Source organism: Monodelphis domestica, chromosome 4, assembly GCF_027887165.1.
Source record: "Monodelphis domestica isolate mMonDom1 chromosome 4, mMonDom1.pri, whole genome shotgun sequence".
NCBI classification, from domain to species: domain Eukaryota; kingdom Metazoa; phylum Chordata; class Mammalia; order Didelphimorphia; family Didelphidae; genus Monodelphis; species Monodelphis domestica.
Window position 1 is genome coordinate 17,489,339 of NC_077230.1, and position 18,087 is coordinate 17,507,425.

At 37.9% G+C, this 18,087-nt stretch overlaps 1 pseudogene; it reads left to right on the top strand.

Moving 5' to 3' along the window:
* The window catches only part of LOC130458944 (60S ribosomal protein L7-like), a 118,591-nt pseudogene extending 102,664 nt beyond the window's left edge, over window positions 1-15,927 (top strand).
* Window positions 15,928-18,087: the final 2,160 nt, after the last annotated feature.

Here is an 18,087-nt window from a genome sequence, read left to right on the forward strand (position 1 = left end):
ATAAGGCACAATTTCTTCCCTTCAAGAAAGTCATGTTTTTATACACTAATCTTTTTTGTTATTGTTTGTATATTTATTTTGTCATTTAAAATTTTTATTTTATTAAAAAAATATTTTTCCATGTTTCCATGATCCATTTCCTTTCCCTCCCTTTTTGCCTCCCCTCTCAAATCCGACAAGCAATTCATTTGTATATTTAAATGTTCAGATTGTTTATTATTAAAATTATAATGGAAAATTCAAAAAAAGAAATATAAACTATAGTGACATTATCCTCAAGCAGTGAGGGAAAAAAGAAAATTTCTTTTTCTTTTAAGTATTATTTTTATTTTTATTTTAACGTGAATATTTCAATATACCAAGAATAATAAGAAAGAAGATTAGTGTATAAAAACATTTATTTAGAAAAGGGAGGGGGCAGCTGGGTAGCTCAGTGGATTGAGAACCAGGCCTAGAGATGGGAGGTCCTAGGTTCAAATCTGGCCTCAGACACTTCCCAGTTGTGTGACCCTGGGCAAGTCACTTGACCCCCATTGCCTAGCCCTTACCACTCTTCTGCCTTGGAGCCAATACAGGTATTGACTCCAAGACAGAAGGTAAGGGTTTAAAAAAAAAAAAAGAAAAAGGGGCATATCTTATAGTTCAAAGGGGGCCTAGGGTTCTGGGTGAGTGAGACTATCATGAGTACAAGTAAGGACTCCCTGACACCGCCTTTTCAAAAGACAAAATAAAATGTCAAGGGATATCTTTTGAAAAATTTATATTATAAAAAGAAGTAAAAGAAAATACTCCTGTTACCAAAAGAAGGGGGGGGGGGAATCAACCATGAGTAAAAGAAAAATGAAAATAATTGGGGTAAAATTAGAGAAATTTCTCCTTTTTAGCTATCTCTCCCTAGAATTCATCAACTCATACAGAAAAATCCTGCATAATATAGAACAGGGAGAGATGAACTCAATTTTCTCCAACAATGCCTTTAAAAGGAAAGAGTGGCAAAGCTTTTACTAAGGTGATTTTTCCATAGGTATCACAATGGTGTATAATATAATATAGATAGATTTGTTTACATCTATCTATACATATATCTGGTATATATATATATATATATATATGGGCTACAACTGTAAAAAAGAGCCTTCATTTTAGTATGTTATAAATACATAGATTTGAAGGGGTTTAGGAGGAAACACAGAGGGAATAACATTTAAATATTTTGATTTTATTTAGCAGTAAGGGGGAAAGGAGAAAGGAAGAAGGGATAAGGGAGAAATCTTAACTTCTTTTACCTAATAAATATATGCACTATCAGGCTTATTCTATCTAATCTCTGAATTATCTAAAGGCTAAGTCTATCAGGGACCAGTATCTTCCAAAAGAGTTCTTGGGGAGCAAAATCCCAGAATCCCAGAAGATAGGCTCACAGATGGCATTTCCCCAGTTGTAGTAGCTTCTCAATCTCTGTCCAGCAGAAGACTGAAGTCTGACTTCTTATCCACAGCCAAAGATATTCACAGGCTTGTGGCTAGAAAGATGATCCTCAAGCTGCTTCAGAAAACACACCTGTCTCCTTCCTCTCCCAGGTTCAGAGAGACTGTCAGTTGCTCAACTGTCCCTCAAGGATTCCATTTCATCAGGCTCCAGGAAAGATTCTGATCTCATGCCCTTGTCAAGTCAATCATTCTTATGCACTAGGCATTACTTCCCATTGCAACAAATAGAATACTGTTTAATAGGACTAGTAGTATGGCTGATTATTTAGTCATTTTACTTTCTTTTTCTTTTTCTTTTGTTTTTTAAACCCTTACCTTCCATCTTGGAGTCAGTACTGTGTTTTGGTTCCCAGGCAGGAGAGTGGTGAGGGCTAGGCAGTGGAGGTGAAGTGACTTGCCCAGGGTCACACTGCTGGGAAGTGTATAAGGACAAATTTGAACCCAAGACCTCTCATCTCTAGGCCTGGCTCTCCATCCACTGAGCTACCCAGCTGCTCCCAGTCATTTTACTTTTAATGACAATGCCTTCAAAAAGTAGATGTGGAGGAGGCAGCTGGGTGGCTCAGCGGGTGGGTGGGTGCTAAGGGCATAAAAAGTCTCACCCTATGGCGTCAGGGCATTTCAGACTCAGTGGGTGCTTGATACCACGTAAGTCCCTATGCACCCGATGACCTGCTTACTGGAAGGTTTTCTGTAAGGAGATGGGGAGGCAGAGTCTATCAAGCTCAAGAGAAGGGCTCCTCTCCATGCTACCCATCCTTGCTGCGTGAGGGCGAAATGCACCTTTTTGTCAAAGACATCAGTCCATCCACGCATCCCCAAACAGGACCTGAACTAAGAGAGCTATCCTTAGACCTGCCTCGGACATCTGGCATTGGCTTGGTAACTGGGATGAGAAAAGATGGCCCGGTGGCTTGCTTGCTTAGTGGGTTTTGAATTGGGGGAAATGTACGGCAAATAGGGAGGATGGGGTGATAGGACGGCTCTTGGTTGCAAATACCCTTCTTCCTCTTCATGGGCATATAGAAGAGGGGAGCAGGGTCTGTTCTGGCAGAGAGATTAGCTCAGTGGGTGTTGTAGTGCTAGAGGATGCCAGGCAGGGGAGACAAGAAGAAAGTGCACAGTCTGGGTGTTCTATTTGTTGCTGACTGAACTGCTAGTGATCATTTAGGTGAAATGATTTCTCCTTGTGTGTGAGGACTGACTGGCTTCCATGTTGATTTCTATTAAGATTAGAGCCATTGGGGTGGGGGGGGGTGCAACTGGGTGGCTCAGTGGATTGAGAGTCAAGTCTAGAGATGGGAGGTCCTAGGTTCAAATCTGGCCTCAGACACTTCCCAGCTGTTTGACCCTGGGCAAGTCACTTAACCCCCATTGCCTAGCCCTTACCACTCTTCTGCCTTGGAACTAATACCCAGTATTGATTGCAAGATGGAAGGTAGGGATTTAAAAAAAAAGATTAGAGCCTTTAGGGAGGAGAAAGAGAAAGTGAGAAAGAAGAAGAATGTGTTCACATCTATCCCTTGAGGGAACAAAGATCAGCTGGACCATCTCTATCTGGTATGGGGGGTCCAGGTAAAGCTCAAAAAGAAAACTGGAACAATGGTTCCTGAGGACATGGGCTAATGCTAAAATGCTCTTTGGCAGTTGATTTCAATGGGCTATGGAATCTCTCTGTGGATGTGGGGTAAACTACATTTATGAAAACCTCCAGACTATTCCTAATGTAGCTTCAGTTGTTTGGTCATTTTTTTCCCCATTGTATCTGCATCCTCATGGCCCCATTTGGAGTTTTCTTGGCAAAGATACTGAAGGAGTTTTCAATTTCCTTTTCCAGCTCATTTTACAGATGAGGAAACTGAGGCAAGCAGAGTTAAGTGACTTGTCCTTGGTTACTTGTCTGAGGCCAGATTAGAATTTGGGAAGATAAGTATTCCTGAGTCTTTCAGGCCCTGTACTCTCTTCACTGAGCTGCCTAAAATGTAGCTTACTTCATAGTAAAAGCACATTCAATAAATTTCTGGGCTTCTTCCTCAGATTATGAAAAGGCAAGGGTCAGTAGCTTATTATGGATTTAATATCTTTTACCTTCTTTGCCCAACCCACTCCACCCCAGGAATGGGGAGAGATAAGATAACTCTAAAAGTTTCCATTTGGCCCTACCCACAATTAGCATTCATAAAAGTTGCTAAAAGGACTTAAATTTTTTTTTAATTTAAGTATTTTTCCATGGTTACATGATTCATTTCCCTCCCCCTCTCAGAGTCAACAAGCTATTACACTGGGTTATACATGTATTATCCCTCAATACCCATTTCCATATTAGTCATTTTTGTAATAATTTTAAAAAACCCAAACCCCACTATATAATACCCATATAAACAATATCCAATATCCATATAAATAAGTGAAAAATCAAATGTTTCCTTCTGCATTTCTGCTCTCTCCATGTGCATAGGATTCTTTTTCATAAGTCCCTCAGGATTGTTCTGGATCATTGTATTGCTATCAGTAGCAAAGTTGATTACATTTGATCATGCCACAATGTTTCCGTCTCTGTGCACAGTGTTTTACTGGTTCTACTCATTTCACTCTGCATCAGTTGGTGGAGGTCTTTCCAGCTCGTATGGAAATCAAAGCTTATTGTTCCTTATTGCATAGTAGTATTCCATCACCATCATATAATACAATTTGTTCAGTCATTCCCCAATTGAGGGGCACCCTCTCATTTTCCAATTTTTTTGCCACCACAAAAAGTGTGGCTATGAATATTTTTGTACAAACATTTTTCCTTATTATTTCTCTTTGGGGTACAAACCCAGCAGTTCTATGGCTGGTCAAAGGGCAGACAGTCTTTTAGCACCCTTTGGACATAGTTCCAAATTGCCCTCCAGAAAGGTTGGATCAATTTACAACTCCACCAGCAGTGTATTAAAGCCCCAATTTCCCAATTTTGCCACATCCCCTTCAAAGAACTTATTGTTCCAAATTCCCATTCAAATATTGCCGGTTGATTTGTCCATTTCTATATGGCTAGGAAGACCCAGAGTTGAAGTCTGATGCCAACCTGGTGTGACTCCCCTCAGAAGATGGTATTTAGTTGTTCTTGAAGCAAGGAACAGGGTTTGGGAAGCTGGATTGGGGTGGAGGTGGAGACCTAAATTTAATCTATCAAACTCATTTCCTTTAAGAATTTCATTCCCTCCCTTGCAGATTGCAATGAGAAACTGCCTGCAAGAGAAATTCATCTTTACAAGGGCCAAGTGTGAATGATTCCCCATTTTCGTCATCTAAAAATCAACAGAAAGGAGAGACTGAAACATCAGTGGTTATCAGGAGCAAATATAACTGTAAGTGAGAATGGGTGCTTTGAAAGTGGTAGAAAACCAGGCCTGGGTCTCAAAGAGAACTTTGGGTGTGGCCACTGATATGGAGTTGGTACCAAAGCAACTGATGGCCAACATATAGGGGTGCTAGAGAAACTATAAAGGGAAATTTAGCACCAGAGTACAAAGAGTCCATCAGCTTCACCCAAACTGTGACACTTTCTAAACCTCCTGAACCTTTGGATCATTTAGGAGAAACTATAAAGGGAAAACCATGGAAGGAGGAATTTCATTGAAGGCAGACTCCATGCAGGCCCTTTCAGCAACCTCTATGAATATTACTATAGGTAGGATCCAATGGAAATTCTTAAGAGTTATCTGAACCATCACTAAGTGGTTTCCTGGGGTGGAGGGTAGGGTTGTGGGAGGAAGGTAAAAGATATTTAATCTAGAATAAGTTACTGACACTTGTTTCCTCATAATCAAAGAAGGAAATCCAGACTATTTTGGACTCTACAAGCTGTTGGAGTATGTCACCCCTAAGTTTACCTGTTTTAAGAAGAGGTTACAGTCTTGGAAGATATGCAGCAAGCTCTCTAACAATCTTTCCCTTGCATTGTGGGAGAGCTTGATATTATCTGGTTCAAGAGGATGTACTCTTAAAGAATTACCAAGCTACGATGAAACTTTAAAAATAGTCTCAGAATTTATTGAGTGAAAAGCCGAGAGGCAGGTGCAGGTGAAACCGGCCTCCCTGAAGAAAAGGGGTCCAGGTTCTTAAAGGAACAGAGGCTGAGAGATCAGGAACAGAAGGTGGGAAGGGGAACAAACAAGGGGGATTAGGTGGCATTCCCATGTGAGGTGCCTAGGTGTCTGGGACAGAAATAGAAATATACATTGTTTTTGACATGTTGGACCTTGAACATAAAGAAAGGTGAGTTTCATGTCTCAGAGAATCTAGTAATGTTTGAGATGCAAACAGAAGGTATGCTAAAAAACTCTTATCAGAACATTAGGGGAAATGCAGCTAAGACAGGGAAATGTAGGTCTCGGAAAATCCTTTAATCAGGCAGTTAGCCCCTTTAGTTACACCAGGGCCGGCTTTCTTTACCACCAGCATTCCTGGGATTCCAAGATTGATAAATTCCTCATGTACTCTTTTGACCTAGGATTCCTCTAGAGACTTGGGGTGTCCAGGGGACCCTGTACCCCACTTGGGCCCTTGGATTTCTGGAACTTGCTGTCCACAAAGACCAGGCTGGGTGGAGTCTTTGGTAGGTGTGTGTAATATTTATAGGGGAAAATGGGTGGATATGAAGAACAGGGGATACGGAAGGTTTGTAGCAGGCAATGGAGGAGTTGAAGGGAGAGAGGGAATATGGCTGCTGGTGAAGCAAAGGAGAGTGATACACCCTGCTGAGAGGCTATTATTTTGAACAAAATGGGGTGTCCAAGAAATGAGCCACTTATGATAGCCTGCGGAGATGTCTTCTCGCTGGACTGCTGCCGAAGTTACCCCAGAGCAAGTAAACATGGGCCCTCCTGAGGGACAAGCCTTTCCCCAGAATTTGGTTGCCCAGCAGGGATCTGATAAGGACCGTTTGTAATTGGATGACTGAACTGAGGTTCAGCTCCCTCTATGCCTCCTGAAAAGATAGTCCTCTTATCTGACTGCGATATTCAAATATGATAAATTTTAATAAATGGTTTGGATTGGAGAGGTATCAGGGAAAAGGGAAGAGGGATGTTCCTAAATAAGGTTGGAGTCTTTCTCAGCTTTGGAGCTGAGGCCAGGCCTCACAGGTTGGTGGAGGGTTTCTCTTATTCCACACTATATCTTTGCTAGTTTTCTTATTTTCAAAATCATAGCAGTAGACAGCAGGCAACAAGAAAAGTTCTGACTTTCAGAGCTAGTTGGGCCTGTCTCTCTGGGTTGAAGAAAATAGAGGTATTCTATCCAGACTGGGAAGGCCAAAGCTCCTCCCACTTCCAACACCAGAAAGGAAGTGCCAGTCACAAGACCCACTGCCACTCCCAGTTACCCCTTCCCCCACCAACTGTCAGTCTTGTCAATTTCTTTTCTCTCTAATATTTCCACTGTTGCTTGTTCCAATACAGTGGCAGAAAATCCAGAACTTGTTTTAGTTTCCTTTCCACACATGAAGAAGTGGACAAAATAAGTGACTATCAAGCTTGTGAAGCTCCAAATTCCTCAAAGCAGTGTGCCACCACTGTGCTGCTTTTGGAGAGTAGTTAGTTGACTGTTTCTGGGCCCCAGTTTATACTGAACAGGTAATGCAGGGTCATACAATTACCCTTTGTCCAGATTTGCTTATTATGGATTGATTGATGAAAGATAGCCCCCCAACAAGATGGGTAGGACAGAAAAGGTTTATATTGCTAAATGGAAATAGTACAGTAAATACATAAAAATCATGCTTACTTGGTTTCCTCCATTGTTAGTACCATACACAAACAGGTGGTAACTATGCCAAAGACTGAGGACTCAAATCCAGACCCTGGAACCCCTCCTCATCCTCTGCTGGCTCAATGGACCCCCAACTATCCTGACTATTCAGTAACATCATTCTGTCTAATTCACCAGGGGCTTTGTCCACTATAAGAAAGGCATGCACAATTAGACTTCAGTAGTCATTAATTCGGTAACAAGTAGTTCTAGGGAAAGGAATGATGGCAAGTCTTTCAAGTGGGTTAAGCTCTAGGCTGCATAGTTAGAATTTGAAAGAGCCTTGAGGGTGAGGTAGAGAAGATTTTCATCTACACTAATTCCTGGACAGTGGCAATAGATCTTACTAAGTGATCAGAAACCTAGAAAGCATAGGACAAGATAATCAAAGGCTCTCCCTTTGGAGTCAGGACCAAGGATGGAATTTTTCCAATGCTCCTCACATCAGACAGTTGTTTATGGGGCATACCAACACTCATAAGGGGAATCACACACTACACAAATCATTACAAGAGCAGCAGATGTTGGAGATGCCGATTGCCAATATGGACTTTGAGATAGTAATCCCATGTTGTTCTGGGTACATGACCATATTATCCCTCTAAGGACAAGACAACTATTCCTACCCAACTGGGTTCTTTTTGCCAGTTGAAGGACTCATTCAACCCTAGTGGTCCACAACCTGTCACCAATTGGCAAAATGGCACCCATATTAGTAGAGGAAGTTTGCCCCTACTCATCAACAGATGCATTGTTATACACCAGATTGCCCAGGTCAGGTTTCCAACTTCCCAGAAGTCACATCTGTGACAAATCAGTGTCAGTCTGTGGGGACGGGAAGGGTCTTTGTTGCAGTGATATCTAGGATTTGGTCTTCAGAAAAACCTTTGTGAATGGATTGCTTTCTGGCTCTTTCTTATTCCTTTCCTAGTATAGAGTTGGATTGGTTTCAAGCCTTTGTTTCCTCAGAAGGCTTCATAATCCTTCAGGAGAAGTAAGTTAAATGAATAATTTCACATGACCCACTTTTCCACCTCATCCAGTCACACAGAGATGGTTACATCCTTGATCTTGCCATCACCCACAAATGTACCACTTCTGTGTTCCTGAACTTTGAAATTCCTTTATCTGATCACAATTTACTGTCATTCTATTGCTCCTTCTGCCTTGTAATCCCAAACTCTGTTCTTTGGTGATATAGTGACCTCCATTCTCAAGCTCTCAACCAAGAAGTAAGTAGCTCTACCTCCTTTCCCCATTTTGACCCCTGATTGAACCTATTCAGCTCTATACTATCCTTTCTCTTGAATCACTTGCCCCTTCTCCTTTAGAATATCTAATCCTTCCAAGTTACAGCCTTGAATGAATCTTATCATTCACTGCCTTCACTCCTATATATGTGCTATTAAACAAAGTTAGAGAAAAGTTATGAAACTATATTATTCAGTCCACTATAAGCTTCTGTCACATAACCTCAAATGGGCCTTTACTGCTACAAGGCAATCATTGTACTTCTCCCTAATTAACTCACTTATCTCACTCCTATGACAACAGCTTTTCCAAACCTTTTCATCCCTCCTTTGATTTCCCATGGCCTCCCCTCCTCACTCTCTTAGCAAAACACCTTGCCTCATATTCTACTGAATAAATTAATGCCATTTTAAGTGACATTAGAATTCTAATTTCTCCCCTCCTCCACATCCCACATCCTCCAGATGACTTTTGTCTCTATCTGCTCCTTCACTTCTGTCTCACCTGAAGAGATTGTCTTTGCAAAGAGGTAGTCTTTCTTCTGGTCCTCTATAGACACAAGTGATCTCATTCTTTCCTATCTTCTCCTACAGATTACCCCCTCTGCCATCTACAGTCTCATTTACTTTCAGTCTTTCTGTCCATTGGCTATTACTCTACTGCCTACAGACATGCTCTTACTTCCCTCATCCTCAAAAAACCTTCACCAGATTCATCCATCCCTGCTAATTATTGTCCCTTATCTCTGTCTTTTGTGGCTAAACTTGACATGAAATTACCACTACTTCCTTTCCTCTCACTTTCTGCTCAACTCTCTACATCCTGGCTTCTGACCTCATATTTCAACCATAACTGTTCTCTCCTAAGTCATAAATGATTTCTTAACAGTCAAATCCAATGGTCTTTTCTCAATCCTCATTCTTCTTGTTCTCTCTGCAGACTTGACATTGCTCATCACCCTCTTCTCCTTAATACTTTCTTCTCTCTGGGTTTTCATCACACTTCTCTCTCCTGGTTGTCCTAGCTATGTATCTGTTCCATCTCATCTGCCTCTGTTGGATCTTCAACCAGGTCACATTTGCGGTTTTCTATGAGATCAATAAGTACATCAACCTGATCATGTACTTCCTTTTTCTCCTGGCCCCTCAGGACTACTTCATCATCTTTTTCCTTTTATATCTAGATCACAGAAAGCCTTTTTGCTCTATGTCCTATTGATGCTGGATTTGATGATTCTCATCTATTTCTTTTGCCTCCTTTGATTGGACCTCTGCTCAGATAAGGCTTCCCCTCAGCATAACAAAACCAAGTTTCTAATTGAATAGATCCAATCCATCCAATCCCACATATAGTTCTCTTCTGGCATGGGCACCTATTTCTCTACCAACTTACATGTACTAGTGAAGTTACTAAAAGAAAAACAAAACCCAAATCCCAATTCTCCCTGCCCTATCCCCCCAAAAACCCCAATGAGTTGCCCATTGTCATGGACTCTCTTTTCTCCCTCAATACTACTTGGGGATCTCATCAATTCTCTGTTCAAAGATTCAATGATCATCTCTGTGAAATTAGAATCTGTTACCCTCAAAATTAGCAAAAATTACAATTCCCAGAACCCCACTCACTTCCTGTCATTATGTGCTGACATAGATAGGATATAAATTGGGTGGAGTTCCATGTCTAGCTCTTTCTCTTTACTTCCTGTGGGTGACTTTGGTGACATGGGCCCCTTTGAGCAGGTAAATTAACTTATTCACATGGTTCTATTTTTGCCAGATAATAAACTTTATAAAAATAATACTTGAAGTATTGGACATTAATTTAACTTTTACATCTCTATGTTTATGATTTCTATTTATCTAACCCTAACCTTTGCTAACCTCCAGTCTCATAACTCCAAATGCTTCTTAGACACTTTAAATTCAAAATGTCCCAGACTGATCTCCTTATCTTCCTAGCCTTTCTCCCTTTCAGATTTCCCTATCACTGTGTAAAATTTAAAATTATATCTTAATAATAAAAATTATAGTTTAGGGGGTTCATTAAAATGATCATTAGAAATCAAGGAATGAAGAGGATACAAAAAAAATGTGCCCATGGCTGGTTAGCCATTTTCAAAATTCCCACTCACCACCATCGCTGCTGATTCTATATCATGCGCAAGAGAAGAGGAGGACCCTCAGTGCCCACTCCCTTTATCCTCTGTCTATAGGAAGAATGTAATGACATGGAAGTCAGTGGGCTCTAGGGATATGTAGTTCTTTTTTAGACTAACAGATTTTCAATTATACAACTGTCAAGGTTACCACCATCCTTTTAATCCCTCAGGTTCATAATCTCAACTCTCTACTTTCACACCCTCCCTCACCATCCAACCTGTTGCTAAGACCTGTTAACTATAACTTTTAAATATCTCTTACATATTCCTCCTTTTCTCCTATGACATGCCAGCATCATCTCACACCGGGATTACTTCAATAGCCTACTGGTTGGTCTGCTTGCCAAAAGTCTCTCCCCACTCCAGTTCATTCTCCACCCAACTTTCAAAGTGATCATCCTAAAGCCAAGGTCTGACCGAGTCACCTCACTACTCATTAAACTCCAGCAGCTCCCTATAACCTCCAGGATTAAAAAAAAAATGTTCCATTTGGTTTTCAAAATCCTTCATAATCTGGCTCTCAAACCATTCTAACCTTCTATCTGTCATTATCCACCTCTGCCTCCTTTCCCATATATACCTTGCAACTCAGTGACAGTGGCATTTCTTTTCTGAATGAGACATTTTCTCTTTTGGCTCCAAATATGTTCTCTAGCTGTCCTCTATGCCTGAAATGCTCTTCCTCTTCATCACATTCCTGGCTTCTTTCAGGTCTCAGCTAAAATTCTACTTTCTGCTGGAGGTTCTTTCCTATTCCTCTTAATTCTAGTGCTTTTCCTCAGTTGATTATTTCCTATGATTATTCCTTGTTTATAAAAATGTATTTGTGTGTTGTCTCTTCCATTAGATTATGGCCTCCTTGAAGGCAGGGACTGTCTTACCTTTCTATATATACCCAGCTCTTAGCACAGTGCCTGGCATATAGGAAGTACTTAATAAATGTTTATCAATTAACTGAGTGATCTTTCACAAGAGAACCCCTAGAATCATTGATTCCCCAGGACCCAACCTTCTAGCTGGGATTCAAGTTATGAAAGTCAATCTAGAGAGTATGCTTAAAAAGATAAACCTTAGTTTAGAGAGAAATTGAAGTCGTTGAATGAACACAAAATTCTTTACCACTGTCATAGAGAAGATTCGATTCAGAGACCAAGTTAAAGGGGGATTCCTTATAGATATTGAGGTCTTCTTAATAATTTATTTTTTGAGATGATGTCATGCTAAATATAGCAAACTCTCAACATTGTAAAGTTTCCTATCTAACATTTATAGCCATTTGACAGAGTTTGGTCTAACTCTATATCTAGGAAAAAACAAGATGAAGAATGCTTAATGTCTAGTCAATAATTCACAGTGGGATAAGTGTGAACTTTAGATTTACTCCACCCTACTTAGTCTAACAAAAACAGGAATGTCTACACCCATACTTAAGGATTAAGTATTTAGGAGGATGGCCTATGACAGACATGTGCTAGGAAGTGACAAATCAGAAACAACTGACAGACCCCTGTCCTAAGTCAAGTTTATGCTACCATTGGTACATGTGAGATGCAGGAAAGTGATGTAAAAACTGTCTATATATTTTGTGTCACTTCCTCTCTTTGGTCTTATTTCCATAGAGAGGTGACTCTGGTGGCAGCTTGCTGAGTGTTTTAGCATCTTGGCATGGTGTCAGTTATTGTTCGGTTTTGATGGTGAGTTTTCCTTGATACTATACTGGGAGAAGCTGAGTAGCCTAGTTCAGGTGAGGCATCTTCACTGAGCTCTCTCAGAGTTTAGGCTGATTCTTTTCTCCTTTACCTTCCAAACACTATCCACTTAGAAAAGCCTCTAATCTTCTTCAAAGACCTCATGGTCTTTGAACTTCTCCTGGCACAGGCCAGGTGTGAGAAATCCTATGCCCTCTTTCTCTCTCTTCTCCTTAATTCCTTCCCTCTATATTAATTAAAATCACCATAAATTTCCAAACTGACTTGGGTATTTTATTTGGGATTTTCTCTGGTGACCAAATTAATTTAGATTAGGTCACAACCTTAAAATTATCCTTACATAAGCAAGTTATTTAACTTTTTTTATTTCCTCTTCATATTTATATATTTTTAGCCCATACGTATATGTGTGTGATCATATGTGTATACATTTTTTATGAAGAGAGATCTTGGAGAGATAATGTATTGAGATACAAGAGAGACTGAATTGCTTTGGAAAAATTGCAAGATTATTTGAATAATCCTCAAATTTAGAGACAATAATGGAATAAAATGCTCTGATTGATGAGTTATATAAAAATAAATCAATTGTCAGAAAGACTACAAATTAAGATGCTTTCTAGAAATTTTCTTTTTCTTTCTTTTTTTATTGAATTTTCTTTTTCTTTTCTAGATGTTCCTTTTTACCCTTGTAGGGGTCCTATTTCTTTTGCAAATCTGATCTCAAAGATTCAATTCCAAACAGATCCAATCCCACTAATCCACGAATTGTCACAGTGTGCTAGTTTTTTGGACTGAAAAATATTTTGAAAGCTGTGTATGGTGGGGAAAAAGACATTATACTACAGGGAATGGCTGTTGGCAGCAGTTATACCTCCTGACATGGACAGGGCTGACTATGCTGGCCTTGTGTTTGCTTTGTGATCCCAAGAGAAAGTTTTCAGTTCTATAAAAATCAGCAAGGAAAGGAAAAAAAAACACAAGTTTTCCAAGTTATCTGCCAACTGGTTTTGAATGGGCTATGATAAGCCAGGTGCTTCAGTGAAATTTTATGATAACTTTAAACATATGTATCTGATAAAAGGTTGTTTCCTTTATCCCCATCATCTGACTCATGAATGATTTTTTCCTTTCTGCACTGTTAAATAATTGTGTGCTTACTAAAACTGAGTTGTGTGTAGTTTTCTTTTTTTTTTTGCTTCATTTCAAAATAAGTTATTGAAATGATCACTAAGGTTGTCTTTTGTTTCTTTCTTTAAAATTAGTAATTTCTCTAATGGTTTGGGATTTCATGGTTCCAGTAACAGAGAATGGCTTTTTATTCCCCCGTTTTGGCCCAGGGCCACACATCTTATTTATTTTTTAGTACTTTAAGTTTTCTTTTTCATTGTAACAATCACCAACATGCAAACATTTCAGTATTCAATATATGAGGAAGAAAAAAGAATGCATGACTATGTAACAATTTTCATTTGCCTAATATGTTCCATTGATCAACTTTTTAATATTTTATTCAAACCAGAAAACTATGATGTACACTGTCTTGTAGTATATTTTGAGATCTGATACTGTTATACTCATAATTTCTACATTTTTTATTATTTCCCTTGAGCTTTTTGATTTTTTTATTATTTTCTCTAGTTAAAAGTAAACTTAAAAAAAATAATATGATGGATACAGAAGTAAAATTGTTCTTAATTTAGATAGTGTTATATTTTTATTTTATTTAGTTGGCCCAACCATGAGGAATTAATCTCTCCAATTATTTGTTTTCCTTTATTTATGCAGACAATTTTATAGTTCTATTCCTATTAGTTTTTAGTGTATCATGGCAAATGAGCTTATGTTTTATATTCTGTAGTTTGTTTTTTTTAAACCCTTACCTTCTGTCTTGGAGTCAATACCTGTATTGGTTCCAAGGCAGAAGAGTGGTCAGGGCTAGGCAATGGGGGTCAAGTGACTTGCCCAGGGTCACATAGTTTCTGAAGCCAGGTTTGAACCTAAGCCTGACTCTCAATCCATTGAGCCACCCAGCTGCCCCTCTGTAGTTATTTTTTAAATAGGATTCCTTTTTTAAAAATTCCTTTTGGTGCATTTTGTCACTAGCATCCCAAAAGACTGATAATTTATGTATGTTCATGTATCTCTAAGGTTCTTTAAAACATTGGTAAATAGAAATATTTTTGTTTCCTCTTTGCTTTTGATTATTCCTTCAATTTTTTTTCTTTGCTTTATTACTATAATCAGAACATTTCTGGAACTATAACAGATAATCATTGACTTACTTCATCTTGGATCTTATTGGAAGGATTTCTAATGTTTTTCCATTACAGATAATGCTAATTCTTTTTTTTTTGTTTGTTTTTTTACCATATTAAGGAAAAACCATTTACTCTTATGCCAACTTGTATTTCTTAACATAAATTAATACTATATTTTTAATAAATGTCTGAATTTATTGAAGTAATCAATCAATTTTTATTTTATTCTCCTGGGAACTTATATTTATAGCTTTCCTGATATTGAAACAACCCTGAAATCCTGGCATAAATCCAACTTGCTAATAGTGAATCATCTTATGTTCCTATATCCTCTTTGCTAAAATTTTATTTATTTTTGTATCAATTTTTATTAGAAATAATTTTCTTCCTCTGTTTTAACTCTTCTCAGTTTAGTTATTAGGATCAAATCTTTTGTTTTATATAATTTTTTTTAACCCTTACCTTCCATCTTGGAGCCAATATGGCTCCAAGGCAGAAGAGTGGTAAGGGCTAGGCAATGGGGGTCTAGTGACTTGCCCAGGGTCACACAGCTGGGAAGTGTCTGAGGCCAGATTTGAACCTAGGACCTCCAGGCATGGCTCTCAATCCACTGAGCTAACCAGCTGCCTCTGATATTAAATATTTTCTAAACTTTTTATTGAATTCATTTGTAAATCAATTTTGATTCATTCTTTGGGAGTTCAGCTTTTAAAATATTTTGTTGCCCTTTTTCTAGCTGGAATCATGGCAGGAACAAAAGAAAAGAAGAAGCTACCATCTGTTCTGGAATCCCTCCTGAAAAAGTGAAAGGCCAAATGCCTAAAGAAGAAGGCAAAAAAAAAAAAGCTCCAAAATATATGGAGAAAAGTTATCTATGAAAAAGCTAAAGCTACCATAAGGAGTAAAGACAGATGTACAGAAGCAAAATTCAACTGGCTACCCTGGAACACAAATCTGGCAAATACTATATGCCTACTGAACCTATTAGATTTGATTTATAAATGTGTTTATGGCAAAATCAAGAAACAGAAATTTACTTTGATTGATAATGCCCTTATTGAAAAAATTCTGGGTAAAAATGGAATTATCTGCATGAAAGACTTGATCCATGAGATCTCCATTGTTGGTAAGTACATCAAAGCTGCCAACAACTTACTGTGGCTTTCAAATTATCATCTCCACAGGGTAAAATGAAGAAACAGACTATAAATTTTGTGGAAGGTAGAGATGCTGGTAACAGGGAAGACCAGACTAACCAAATTTAATAGAAAAAAGGTCTGTGCCATGATTATTTTTTTGTGATCTGGTAATTAAAATTACTGTGATAAATTTGAAAAAAAAATTATATTGAGATAAAGTTACTTAACTTCTCTGTTTTTCATTCTTTTAAAGTTAGTATTTTAACTTTTGTAAGTATTAATCTGTTTAATTATCAATTTTGGTGGCATATATTTAAATAAAATTATTTGTAATTCCTTTGATCTAATGTTTATCAGATCTAATTTCTTTTCCTCTTTTGATCTGTGTAATTTGTTTCCTTTATTTTAAAATCAAATTAGATAATTGCCCTTCTATCTTATTCATCTTTTTTTAAAAAACACAACTACTGGTTTTATTTAATAATTCAATGGTTCACTGGCTTTTATTTCTAATGACCTCTTGATTTTCAGAATTTTAAATTTGTATTTAGGTGAATTTTTTATTTATTGTTTTCCTGGTTGTGTCTTTTTTAATTTTACTTTTGTTTGCTTTTTTTAGTTTCATGTCCAATTCACTGATCTCTTCATTTTTCTTATGAAAAGTGTTACAAATATACATTTTTCTCTAATGGTTGCTTTGACTATATTATATAAAAATAGGTATGTTGTCTCATTTTATAATTTTTTGGATAAAATTATCACCTTTTCTTTAACTCACACATTCTTTAGGATTATATCACTTAATATATATGAAGTCCAAACTTTTCTTCAAATTATTTTTATTAATTATTATTTTTGGTCATTAAAAGATATGTTTAATATATGCATTTGGCATGAGTTTTTAATGTTATCATTCATGGCCAATTTTTGTAAAGGTGCTAGCAATATACAAATGAGAAATACACATGCTCTACACATCCTGTTCAGCAGGCCCCAGAGACATATGTAACTTGTCTAAAAAATTTTTGACTCTTTTTCTTCTCATTTATCTTCTTTTTGGTCTAAAAGGCATACAAAGATCAAAACAATGATGGTTTATTGTCTATTTCTCCTTGAGTTGGCCTTAGATTTATGTGTTTATATGTTTTATTATTTCTTTTATATGTAAAGAAGGTGCTTGCTATTCAACTGCCAGTTCAGATGAGATTTGAAGGAGCAATAAAAGACTTATAATGTTGTGACAGTGTTAAAAATTAAAACTATAGAAGAAATCTCCATGTCGTGCTCAATTTAAAAATTGTGAATGTCTCTAATTGAGACAAGGGAATAACATGATGGACTAAGCCAACACATTAGTCATACTTTCAGAGTCCTGAATGAACTTTAGCAGTTTGAACGTGAGAAAGATACAAGCCTAGAGCCATTTATGAAAGAGATCCCTGAAGGGAGGATAGAGGAAGTCTTTCTTTCTGCTCGGAATCTATATTTTTCACTTAGTTTTGAAGGGAAGTTACTAGATAAGTACGAGATACTTCATCTTGTGGATAGTAGAGGCACACACTCCAGACAGATATGATCAAAAGATGGTCATATATGGAAAGAAGCAACTTTGAAGAACCAGCACTGTAGAGAAGCAAATTCTGGGAGCCCAGTTAATAACCTTTTAAGTATATCCAAGGGAAGCCACCCAAGGATTCTGAGAGGAGAAAGGATTTCCAGATGCCACCAATTGAAATGAAAGTAAACTGGGAGGCAAAGTTCTGAGCATGATCAATCTATTAGGATAGCAGTAGTCAATAATTGGTCTATGACCTCTCAAGTAGTGCAGTGGATATAGCACTGGACTTGGAACTGGGGAGACTCGTCTTCATGAGTTCAAATCCAACCTCAGATACTTATCAGCTGTCAACCCTGCATCTCTTAACCCTATTTGCCTCAGTTTTTCATGTACAGGGATAAGGAGAACGAAATTGCAAACCATTCCAATATCTTTGCCAAGAAAATCCCAGATAGTCACAAAGAATCCAACAAAGCTGGCAAAAAAAAATTTACTCAACAACAACAAATGGTTTTTCAATAAACAAAGATATTTTTTAAATTTAAATTAATTTATTTAGTCAATTTATAACATTATTTCTTGGTTACAAGAATCTTCTTATTTCACTCCCTCCCCTGCCCACTCTTCCCATAGCTGACGTGCTATTTCACTAGGTATTACATGTGTCCTTGATCAAAACCTATTTCCATGTTGTTGATATTGGCATTAGGATGATCATTTAGCGTCTC